This window comes from Tenrec ecaudatus, chromosome 9 (assembly GCF_050624435.1).
Source record: "Tenrec ecaudatus isolate mTenEca1 chromosome 9, mTenEca1.hap1, whole genome shotgun sequence".
Lineage (NCBI taxonomy): Eukaryota > Metazoa > Chordata > Mammalia > Afrosoricida > Tenrecidae > Tenrec > Tenrec ecaudatus.
In genome coordinates this window covers 4764494-4776726 of record NC_134538.1, presented here as the reverse complement: position 1 = coordinate 4776726, position 12233 = coordinate 4764494, and the positions used below count along the sequence as shown (strand labels likewise).

Here is a 12233-nt window from a genome sequence, read left to right as displayed (position 1 = left end):
GGAAGAAAAGAGTTATTGTTATAGGTAAAAATAGAACATATATGTGGGCAGGAGGGGAATGCCTAAAAGTATAGTGCTCAGACATCTCAAACCTGTCACTATATATATTATTTAAGATATATATACACCAATGGGTATTTTCTCAGAATAATTTCTCAGAAGCATGCCACTGAAATCCAGGTGTGGAAGCTCACATGGTCACATTCTAATAGCAGAAAACAGCTAGACAATAACTTCAGATACCTCGTAGGAATCCAGATCTTCATTTCCCCAGCTGCTTCCAGGAGTACTCGGGAACAGGTAATAACTTCAGCTAAAGGACATAGCTTTGTCCTCAATCCTGCCACTCACAATGGTCACTCTGTATCCCATGGCCCGTCCATTTGAGGGTGTCAAACCCTAGATTCCTAGCCCTGTTAGATCCACTTCAAAAGGGCAAAGCCCCAGTTCGAAAGCCCCTATGTGTTCAGAAGAGACCTCGGTTGCCTCTCTATGGCATTTCAGCCACTCTTTCTGCCCAATTCTGCTTTCTGCATCACCCTCATGCTGTGGTTCTTGTGAACACGCCTCCCAAATTCTTCTGCATGCAAATCTCAGCATTTCACAGGCTGCTTCCTCCGGAAATTGACTTCAAACATTTTCCCAAAGGGCTTGGATCAGAAAACATAATGTGGGAATTAACACTACTGAAGATGAGTTGAAAGGAGTGGATATAAGATTTACATTCTCTGAACTCAGCATGAAGGACTCTAGTGGCTCCTTCACGACTCACTTCTTGCCTTCACAGTTTAGGGAGCAAAGGTCCCAGACAAAACTAGAGGCTTTTCAACTCACGGTAGTGCTTCTTATATTGCATGTCTATTGTTGCTGTGGCCAGAAAGGAGGACAATAAAGGGCAGGATGCATACACGTAAGGACCAAGGAAAGATGTTCATTGCTGTCCATGTTTTGCTATGCTTTCAGGCCCCAAATAAGCCACTTGCATTCTTATTGCTTTGTTCTTTTCATTTGAATAACAGTGAGGTTTTGTTTTCTCATGACCAGGAGAATTAGAAGATTTAGTTTTTCTTGAAACATCTTGGAAGGGAATTATGAAAGTCATGCTACTTATTATGAAAACTGGTGAACTCTTCTTGGGTCTTACACAATGTTCTCAAAGTTGTGATAATGGACACTTCTATGGCACTCACCATGTGCTAACTTATTTAATAAGGACGATTGACTAAGAATATATGCTTTTGAACTGAGACATTAGTGAGGAATATTTAATATATGAGGAACTTCGAGAAAGTACAGCTGGTATGTTCCTTAGATGCATGACTGTAAACATTGGTCATGTTCCCAGGAAGGAGCATTGCTGAGAGAAGGATGGCGTGCGTGGGAAAGGAGAGGGCCTGTGGCACAGAGGAAGGCCCTCAGTGTGATGGATGGACACCGTTATTTCAACAGTGCGCACAACTATATCGACTAGGAGGATAGCCTTGGAATTGATCTTCAGTTAGAGAACCAAAATAGGAGAACATACGTAGCGTTTCTGCAGCTTAAAGAAGAAATGGACTTGGTAAATCAGGTTCCAATTTCTCAGCAGCTGATTGCTCAAAGACCCAAGGCAAGATATCCCAGGCATGAAAGGCAAGCTAGTTTTGAACTTAGCTTTTGCAATTGCTCTGTGACACCTGATCCCTTCCAGCAAAGGGCATCCTTCAAGGCTTTTGCGACCGAGTTTCCATTTTCCTCTACACGTTTTCTTTCTTTCATTGGAAGAAGATTTAATTGATGCTTTTAGGTAGTTGGTTTTATTCTCCTACAAAAGTTGCATTTAAACCTGTCAGATATCCAGTGTGGAGATAACAATGTGTTTTTTCTTCCTTTCTTCTTCTTTCTTTGTTTTTGTAGTTCCAGGAATACTCCCAGGTCTGATTTTCTTAAGTTTATATATTTGAACAATCTTCGTTATGTAGTCTTTAATAGCTATATCTATATAGACTATATATAGATAGATAGATAGATAGATAGATATTGGCATGTATATATGAGCCCCGATGTCATAGTAGTTATGTGTTCTGTTGTGATCCAGCTGTTTGATACCACCAGCTGCTTCAAGGGTGAAGATGGGAATTTCTATTCCCATAAACAGTTACAGGCTCTCAGACCCACAGGGACAGTTCTACCTGTCCCATGTGATCACTGAATTGGCATTGACTCGATGACAGTGAATTTGACATATGTGTGTATATATATGTATGTACATATATGATATGTGTATGTGTGTACATACATATATGTATATATATGATATTTTTGCAATCTGTGTCCTTTTTCTAGAGAGAATATATATAATTTTTTGAGCAGGTGATGGGTTTATTGAGGGCCACCTTTTTCTGCAGGCCGTGGGTGCATCGGCAGCCCATAACCCCAAACAGACAGATACAACAAACAGGAAAAATATGGAACGCTTCATGAATTTGCGTGTCATCCTTGCGCAGGGGCCATGCTAATCTTCTCTGTATCGTTCCAATTTTAGTATGTGTGCTGCCAAAGCAAGCATGAGAATATCTAAAATTTTAAAGCTATTCTTAGAGAATGGATAATTCCAAGATTAAGAGCCCATTCATTCATTGGTACAAGATCTCACACGGTCTCTTACTAACTTCCTTGTTCTTGTTTTTAAATCTGTTCCAGAAATATTTATTTTTTGACTTCGTGAAATCAAATGAACTCTGTATATTGTTGACTAATGCTACCTCAATTAGAACAAAACCAATGAGGTATTTCATTGAATATAATGGACTAACCACAGTCTAAAGGTTTTGTGATCACCTACCACATCAATCGCTTCAGGATGCTCCCCACAGTTGGTTGTTTAGACCTTGTATAAATCGGCAACATCAGGATCACCTAGGATTTGTTATTCATGCAGAATCCGGGGTCCCACCCACTGAATCAGAATCTGCATTTTAATAAGGTCTCCAGGTAACCCAGGTTCACTAATTTAGAGCCACCCTCGCCAACAGGAACCCCATGAGCAACTGCTCATGGGGATGGTACATGTCTAGGCAGTATTCCATTCTGTTGTGCATTGGGTCACCATGAGCCAGTCAGCTCACAATGATTATTAATCAGGGAGGCAAGGTAGCTTGTAGTAAGTTAGGAGAAAGGGAAGAAAGTTGAGGGGCTCTAATTTTCTATTGTTAGGTGAATATTTTCTAAATACTGTGAGTCAGGAGGTGAAAATGTCTATGAATGTGATCTAGGAGTGGAAAGAAATCTCCAGTATGAGACATTTAGGTGATCTGTGACAATGGTTTAATTCTACTTCAGTTATTCTTCTCTGTCAGAGTCTCTAACTGCCTTTCCCTGTCTCAGTAAAGACAAGAGAGACACTTTTCCAAATGCCTGTTTGTATTTGGAATGTCACTCCACTCCTTGATAGACACAAATAGGAAGTCTTGATGCTACTAAATCATTTTAGCATGAACCTATGCTGAATCATTCCCGTCAATTCTCTCTCCTTTTACTGTGATTCTTCCATTTATTAACTCACTGCAGGCTTAATAATTAGTGATATATTGTTCCTATACTGTAGCCCTCAAAGCCATAGGAACCCAGGGCATAATGGACTATACATTGCGCTATATCCTGAAGGTCTGAAGTTTGAACTGACCATTTGCTCCTTGGGAGAAAGAAAAGAATTTCTCTCTGGTAAAGATTAAGAGTCTCAAAAATTCTAGAGAAATTCTTTGCCCTATTAGGTCAGTATGGGTCATTATTAGTCAATGGCAATGGTGGCTGTGAGTCACTATAATGATAGAACATTAAAAGGAATTAAGTAAAAATCAAGGAACAGCAATACTTATAAACTTTCTAGCAATTTTTTTTCCTTGAGTTACTGAAGTATGGGGGTTGTGAATTTTAAATGTTCATCATAGAACATTGTTTATTTGTTTGTTTGTTTTTTCAAAAATAAGGGAGCAATCTGGCCTGTGGGCTAACCGAATGAACCTGTAATAACCGCTGATTTTTTAAAAATAATTGGACTTCAAACAACAAAGAAGAAATGATGGCTTATCTCTGCAAATGATGCTCTTCTTAGGTGATCAGTGTAAATGCAACAAGCCAGATACCCTTAAGGAATAGCCACATAAAACTAAAGGAAGTATTGAGTTAACTCAAGTTTTATTTAGTTGCAAGGTTTAATGTAGAAAACAACAACAACAGAAAAAACCTAGTTATACCTGGAATGATATTCTTGGGTCCCTAATGCAACATTGAGATTCTTAGAGTAGAATCTCTAGCCTACAATGCCAAGAAATTAAGAGTTATGGTTAAGAAGGGTTATATGTGAGGTATTTTCAATCTAAAAGTCCTTCTAGATTTTTTTCTTTGAATTTTTAGGACTCCGAGTTGTTGAAAATCATACTCAACTCTAGAGGCAAATGTTTGTTCCAGTCTTCCAGCCAATGTTTCAATATTCACAGCCATTTACCCACTAAGTTATAACTAAGTTATGTGTTTGTTTGCTAATAAATGCATAAAACGATTATTTAGGCCTTCATTAAGTCCTGACTGACACAAATCCTCTGACTCCCAGGCACTTCCCTGTCCTGAAGCATCTCCAATTGTCGGTTTGATTTCTAGAGTTTTCTGGGCTAATTTTCTAAAATAGATCATTAAGCTCCTCTTCCTAATCTATCACACTCTGGAAATGTCACATGAAGCAAGCATGATATCTAGTATCATAGCAACATACCAGTCTGTATAGACAGATGGGAGATGGTTGTCTATATAGTACATTGTTTGAGGATTGAACCAAGGTTTTATTCATAGAAAACTAGGATTATACCATTAAATTATCAATATCTCATTCTATTAGAGCTGTCTCAAGGATTTTTATTCCTGATCACAAGGAGTAATTCTATTTCTACACCTATGTTCTCTGAATATAAGTAATAAAGGTATTAGAGTATTTTGAAATCTGTTGTGAGAAACTGAGCCTTAGATATTTTTAAAATACAGATTTCATCAATCAATATATATTTATTAAATAACTATTTTTTCTAAGGTAAACTTTGTGACTGGTGATATACTAAGACAAATTTAAAGCATCGCCAATGACGAATACGTGGGCATTTCATATTGATTCTTAATTCATTTCTTTCTTTCACTCACCACTCCATGAACATTTCTTAAAATCCAAACATTATGTAAGATGTCCAGAATATTATGGACAGTAGAATTGACAGCTTGCCGATTTCCTAGAATTTATAGTGGAGTAAAATAGGAGATAATTAAGTGAGCAATAATAGCAATGAGTGATGCAGGAAGAACTGAGTGTGGCAGAGAACATACAAGAAGAAAATGATGATTCTACTAGTAGGTAAGATGGACTTTGTTCATTGGTCAAATTGGGAAAAGCATCTTGTTTGGATATGACATAATATAAATGTTGGAAAAAAAAGCCAGATCTAGAGGTTTTTGTTTTCTTGATTCCTGCTTATATCTTACTTCATTATTTCTAAGACTCATGAGCCTGTAATTTCATCCTAGGCACGTGCTTCATTCTCCATCCATGTACAATGGAGTACTTAGACCTATTCTTCTACTTCTTATTAAAGTATGCACCCTGATATGTATTCTAGATGCTTCTATGGAGTTGATAGGGGCCACAATTTCTTATCACCACCCATTTGACAGTTTGTCATTCTATTTTATAGTGCAAATTACCAGGATGGTAGAAACTCTGACATCAACCAGCAGGATCACCTTTGATGAGCAGTTTTCAATGAATTTTTAAAACTAAGATAGCCTAAGAAGAAAGGCACAGTAATCTATTTCTGAAAGTTAGCTGAGTCAACCCATGGATCATGGCAGAATATGGTCTAGCATAAGGTTGGAAGATGAGCCGCTTAATTTTGTAGGCTCTCAAAGTACCCTGTTTTCCCCAAAATAAGACAGTGTCTTATATTAATTTTATTTCCCAAAGATGCGCTAGGTCTTATTTTCAGGAGACATCTTATTTTTCCATGAAGAAGAATTCAGTACACATTTATTGTTTTATTAAAAGAGATCTCACGTTTCCTGTCTGCTCCAGCTGCTCTGTGGCCAACAGTGAGCTGCGCAGCATCGCCCACCACTTCGGTCCAGAGTCCAGAGTTATGGTAGCTTCAGGGGGCCTTATTTTCAGAGAGGTCTTATTTTGGGTTGGAATGCCTTATATTTAAGCGAGAGGCAAAACTGTAAGTAGGTCTTATTTCGGGAGATCTTACTTTTGGGGAAACACGGTACATAGTAGCAAATATATTAAACTGGAGCATGCCAATGACCAGGAAGGTGACACAGCATCAGGAAATGTCTAGTTCTGTTGTTCCCGGGGTCTACATGAACTGGAGTCAATGCAAATAGACAAAGAGCAACACCCTTCTGATGCCAAACATGGAATTGGAAAGTTCAAAATGTGTTATATTAACATACTCTTTAGACAAATGAAGAGGAATGCAATTTAATTAAGGACATTACTAATCAACTAATACCTGCCAGTAACATCGTTTGCACTGTAGTAACTTGAGTGTACTGTGATGCTGGAAGTTAGCCCACCAGCATTTCAAATACAACCCCTGGAATGTAGGTTTCACCAGAGCTTGTACTTTAAGTTAGACTAGGAAGAAGAACGTAGTGACCTATTTTCTTTTTAAGTGAAGATCTTATACACACCATCAAAGCATCATGGGGCTTAGTGCTGGGAGATGAGCTTCAAGTTGGACGTCGCTCAGAAATTCAGAGGAGGGCTGCCTTCTCCAAGGATTTTAATGGCACAGGTGGTGTAAAGCTCTTGGTACATTAATTTGGTGATATAGCAAATGTAAAAACATAAGAAACAGCTGCAAGCATTCATTAGTAATTAGGGAAAATATTTTAATTGTGGAAAATTGGAAGTCACACATATACACAAAAAAGCTTAAAAATGTATGTCCTAGGCATTAGTGAGCTGGCATGAACTGGTATTGGACATTTTGAATCAGAAAAACATATGGTGTGTTGTGTTGTAGATGATAAAATTAAGAGATATAACATCACAGTATTATTATTATTTAAAAGAAAACATTTCACATTGACCAAAGATGCAAACATTCGAGGCTTTAACCAGCTTCTTCGGTGTGAGACTAATCACATATGTAATCAGGATGCATTGATAATTACTAGCAATTGGATATGAAATTTTGAAGCAAAGAAGATGTCAGTAGTTACAAAAGACCTTGATAATAGAAATCACACTGGATATTGCATGGTAGAGTTCTGCAAGACAAATTATTTGTTCATCAGAAGTAACTTTTTCAACAGCTGTACAATGAACCACCGTGGATGAAATTTAGTGGGCTACTCATGGGGAGAAAGAAAAAATATATATAATGAAAAGGCTGGGTAAAATCAATAAGAAAATGGACAGGGGTCCAATGTGGAAAAGACTACAATACTGAGGCTGAAGACACTTAAATAGGTAAAATACAATATTGAATATATCTTCACTTGAATTTAGAGACCATTATAAGGCTAGATTTGACTGAATGATAATGATAAAAAATTACATGAGTTGTGAGATGACATCAAAGATATACATGAAGAAAGCAAAGAATCATAGAAAAGGAAATGAAAAAAAAAGTGACGCCAGAGGAGACTCTGAAAGTTGCACTTGAGTTTAGAGTAGCTAAAGAAAAAGGAAGAAATGATAAAGTAAAAGAGCTAAGCAGAAAATGTCAAAGGGTGGTGTGATGATTAGGTTTTTTGTGTCAACTTGGCAGTGGTAAGAAAATATGGGGGAGATTTAGTCTGTCAATCAGGTTCAACTTGATGACCTACCTCCTTTGGAAGTGCCGGTCTCTCTCTCTCTCTCTCTCTCTCTCTCTCTCTCTCTCTCTCTCTCTCTCTCTCTCTCTCCCTCCCCCTCCCTCCCTCCCTCCCTCTGCCTTCACCTTCTGACTTGCTGACCCTGATGGCTACCAGAGTCCTGGAGATGTATCCACTGCCATTTGGATACACAAGACTTTGCACACACCGCCTGTGATATTCCTGCATTCTGCATCATTGCATGCGACTTTGTGAGTCTGAAGAGTGAATTATGGGCTAGTATTGGATTTATGGACTTGAGTTTGACTGGGCTGGGATGTTCTCTTGATATACAATTATGTCTTAATATAAAGCTCTTTCTTACACATGTCTGAGTGTCACTGGATTTGTTTCTCTAGTCAGCTTGGCTAACACAGTTGACAATAGAAGACAGAATAAAAATATTATAATGAAATGTGCAAAAACAGGGAGTTAGAACACATAAAGGGAAGCCAAAACATTTTGCATTTCTCAAACTGAAAGGATGAGGGGGAAAAATCAAGCCTCAAATTTCAATACTAAAATATCTATGGCTAAATGTTGTATAATAAAAGAAGATAAAAAGAATATCGAATCTCCACATACAAGACTCTACTGGCTTTGAAGGTCATAGTCTGGTGCCACATTTTATTATAAGGTCAAGAGAAAGCTCCTGACAATTTGTTACTAGGAGAATGGATCAATCTGTTCACATGGCATATCTTCCTTTGTTGCCGGTATATTTTACCTACATAAGTAAATGAGCAAATAAACTAAATAGTAAACAAGAAGAAAACATAGAAAATCTGTACCATAAAGAATTGGTCAATTTTCAACAATTTCAGGAGGTTCAACTCATGATATCACAGAAATCTAAGTTGCACTGATGGTACTGTAGAAATCTAAGCTACACTGATGGTACTGTAGAAGTCTAAGCTACACTGATGGTATTGTAGAAGTCTAAGCTACACTGATGGTATTGTAGAAGTCTAAGCTACACTGATGGTACTGTAGAAGTCTAAGCTACACTGATGGTACTGTAGAAGTCTAAGCTACACTGATGGTACTGTAGAAGTCTAAGCTACACTGATGGTACTGTAGAAGTCTAAGCTACACTGATGGTACTGTAGAAGTCTAAGCTACACTGATGGTACTGTAGAAGTCTAAGCTACACTGATGGTACTGTAGAAGTCTAAGCTACACTGATGGTACTGTAGAAGTCTAAGCTACACTGATGGTACTGTAGAAGTCTAAGCTACACTGATGGTACTGTAGAAGTCTAAGCTACACTGATGGTACTGTAGAAGTCTAAGCTACACTGATGGTACTGTAGAAGTCTAAGCTACACTGATGGTACTGTAGAAGTCTAAGCTACACTGATGGTACTGTAGAAGTCTAAGCTACACTGATGGTACTGTAGAAGTCTAAGCTACACTGATGGTACTGTAGAAGTCTAAGCTACACTGATGGTACTGTAGAAGTCTAAGCTACACTGATGGTACTGTAGAAGTCTAAGCTACACTGATGGTACTGTAGAAGTCTAAGCTACACTGATGGTACTGTAGAAGTCTAAGCTACACTGATGGTACTGTAGAAGTCTAAGCCACACTGATGGTACTGTAGAAGTCTAAGCTGCAGTGACAGCACGGTGAAAAGCTAGGACCCAGAACTGGACAGAATACCAATTGAAATATTTCAACAAATTGATGCAACAAATGAAGCACTCACTCATCTATGCCAAGAAATTTAGAAGTCAGCTATCTGGACCACTAACTGAAAGAGTACCCACTCCCAATACAGATGGTCCAATGGATGTAGAAATTATTGAATCAATATGATAAATAATTATAATTTTACTGACATTAATTTAGGAATCACTGAAAGTCTACACGGATGGCACTGCCAGAATTGAAGCATGATCCAGAAGAGAATCTGATGCCCTGCTCACAGCAACATGACAAGGTTGGATCGAGGGGATTGAGCTCAGAAGAACTGTTGGGGTATGAGTTTGAGCTTGGAAGAACTGATCCAGGGGTTTTCCCCAGGAAACTTTACCCATGCTTAGGGTAAACAGAGCTGAATAAAATGGGAGGTGCAACAGTGCAGAGCAACAACTCCTGGGTTGCAGTTCAGGGTAGACCTATACTTGCGTTGATTCCATGTAGCTACAGTGTCCAGAGCGATGTGTCATTGGAAAAATGGATGCTGTTACAAGGCAACCACCTTAAACCCCTGGGGAATGATTGACCATGATTTACTTTTCTGCTTCAATAGGGTTTTTGTCTGCCTGCCTCTAGTTTGCTTGTTTTGGATTGTTTCTTGTTTTCTGCTAGTTTGTTGCTTTTGAGGTAGTTGGTCTTATGGGGTTTTGAATTTGTCATAATAACAACCCCCCAAATAAACGGGGGTCAAGCATATCCTAGGGACAAGCAGATGGGTTATGGGCCCTCACTCTTCTCTAGCCCTGATCCAAGAACAATGGGTTCTGATTACATGGCCCTGCTCAATACTCACGTTCAGGAAATGATCATTGAAGACAAGGGTGCTACACCATAATGTGGTGAAGAAAAGAGACGGTGCCCAGCTATCAATCAGAATAGTGCCTGGGGTCTTAAAGGCTTGTATTCAAACAAGCAGTCATCTAACTGAGGAGTCCACTAAGTCCCTATGGAGGAAGCACCCCAGCTTGTATGATCCAAAGACAACAATAACAAAATTCAAATATGACAAAAGAAAAAGCTTCAGAGCCTAAATTGTGAACACCCAATTTGTTAGAAGGCTATGGAGGACAGGGGGAGCCCAAAACCCATCTGCAGAGTACCTAGCCTGATTAAGCTGTTGGCAGATCACCATAAGATTCTTCTAGGTATTAGTATTACTTGCTAGTTCCGTGACAAAAATGTCTTCCTAATTCTCTTTAATTTTCCCGAGGGTCTTTCCTTTTTTATCCACAATTTGTAGTTTTATCACTGTATTCTTATTCTATCCTTACCATTTGAGGGAGAAAACAATGCATGAGTGAGGGGGGGGGAGAGCATGCTCTGGAACTGATGATGATTACATAACTCACTTGAAAAGTGATGGAAGGAGGGGTGAGGAAACCTTCTAAAACTGTGACAATGGTTGTACAACTCATTTTATCATGATTGAGCTTTTGAATTGTGTGATATGTGGATTAAATGCCACTAAAACGGTTTAAAATAAAGAGGAATTGAGATAAGGTACAGACCATTTAGAAACTTTTGCTCCAGCTACTGGATTATTAGACAGATCTGACATATGTAGAATGCTTACATTCAAAAAGTATACGTCGCATTTTATTGTATTTTTATAATATGGCAATGCTTTGAATACTCAATAATAAAGTTGAACATAAGCAAATGGACATCTATTCCGGATGACATCAGTAACTTACACAGTGTAACACTGTTTATAATATAGTACTAATGATAATAACAGTCCTGAATGTGGTTCATTAGAACTCAAACACATCATAAATTCTATATCCCCCGCTGAAGGCAAATGTATTTGGCTGTTATTAGAGAATGGAAGATAACCTCCTAAACCAAAATAAAAAACAAAAAACACTGCCATGGAATCAGCTTGAACTTATAGTAATGCTATACAGTGTTTCTGAGGATGAAAACATTTTTTTTAAATGGAGCCATTCAAGGAAAGTGACTGGTTAGGCAACGAGCATGGATCTTTGAGGGGCCCACATCGAGTTGGGCGTATATGTAGCAAAGCAAACCATGGGTATCTAGGAACTGATGACATCAGGGGCTTCTCAGGTTTCATATGCTTCTCAAGATGATCTTAATTTTCAATTATAAAAGCTATAGACAAAATTAGGAATATCACTAAAAATAATTGTTAGCCCAGAATCCTACATTCCTAGACATTTAATTCCATAAATGCACAATGATACATGTACAAGGACATTATTTCTGGTGAATGTTATAAAAATAGATACAACCTTAAGGCTCATTACAGTAGATTGGTGAGAAATTAACAGAATATTGGATGACTCAGACAAAAGGAAGAAAATCATTAACATGAACACTGACCTCAGCGTTTACAGTCAGTGGGTATATATTTTTGTTTACTTTCACATTTAGCAAGTGATTTTTCTTTTTAGCATGTTGTGCTGCCACCAGACATATGGGAACAATGATTGTATCTATCTTGGATGTACATAAAGCATTCATGTATGACATCCTCATACTAGTAAATTCACTAGTAAATCCTCATCCCACTGTCTTAGGGATCTGGTGCTGCTACAACAGTAAGGCTAAAGCGATGCTTTTAGCATTTTTATTGTCTCGCAATTTGGAGGCTATAAGACTGCATCCAGTAAACTGGCTCTAGGGGAA

General features: G+C 38.2%; 1 protein-coding gene and 1 non-coding gene across 2 annotated transcripts in view; one reads left to right on the top strand and one right to left on the bottom strand.

Annotated features, from left to right (window-relative positions):
* AGBL1 (AGBL carboxypeptidase 1) overlaps positions 1–12233 on the top strand; it is a 1082464-nt gene that overhangs the window by 591455 nt on the left and 478776 nt on the right. The gene's annotated exons all lie outside the window — the stretch shown is intronic.
* LOC142457471 (U6 spliceosomal RNA) lies at positions 2442–2544 on the bottom strand. Its single transcript, XR_012786200.1, has one exon. It is a non-coding gene; the product is annotated as a U6 spliceosomal RNA (small nuclear RNA).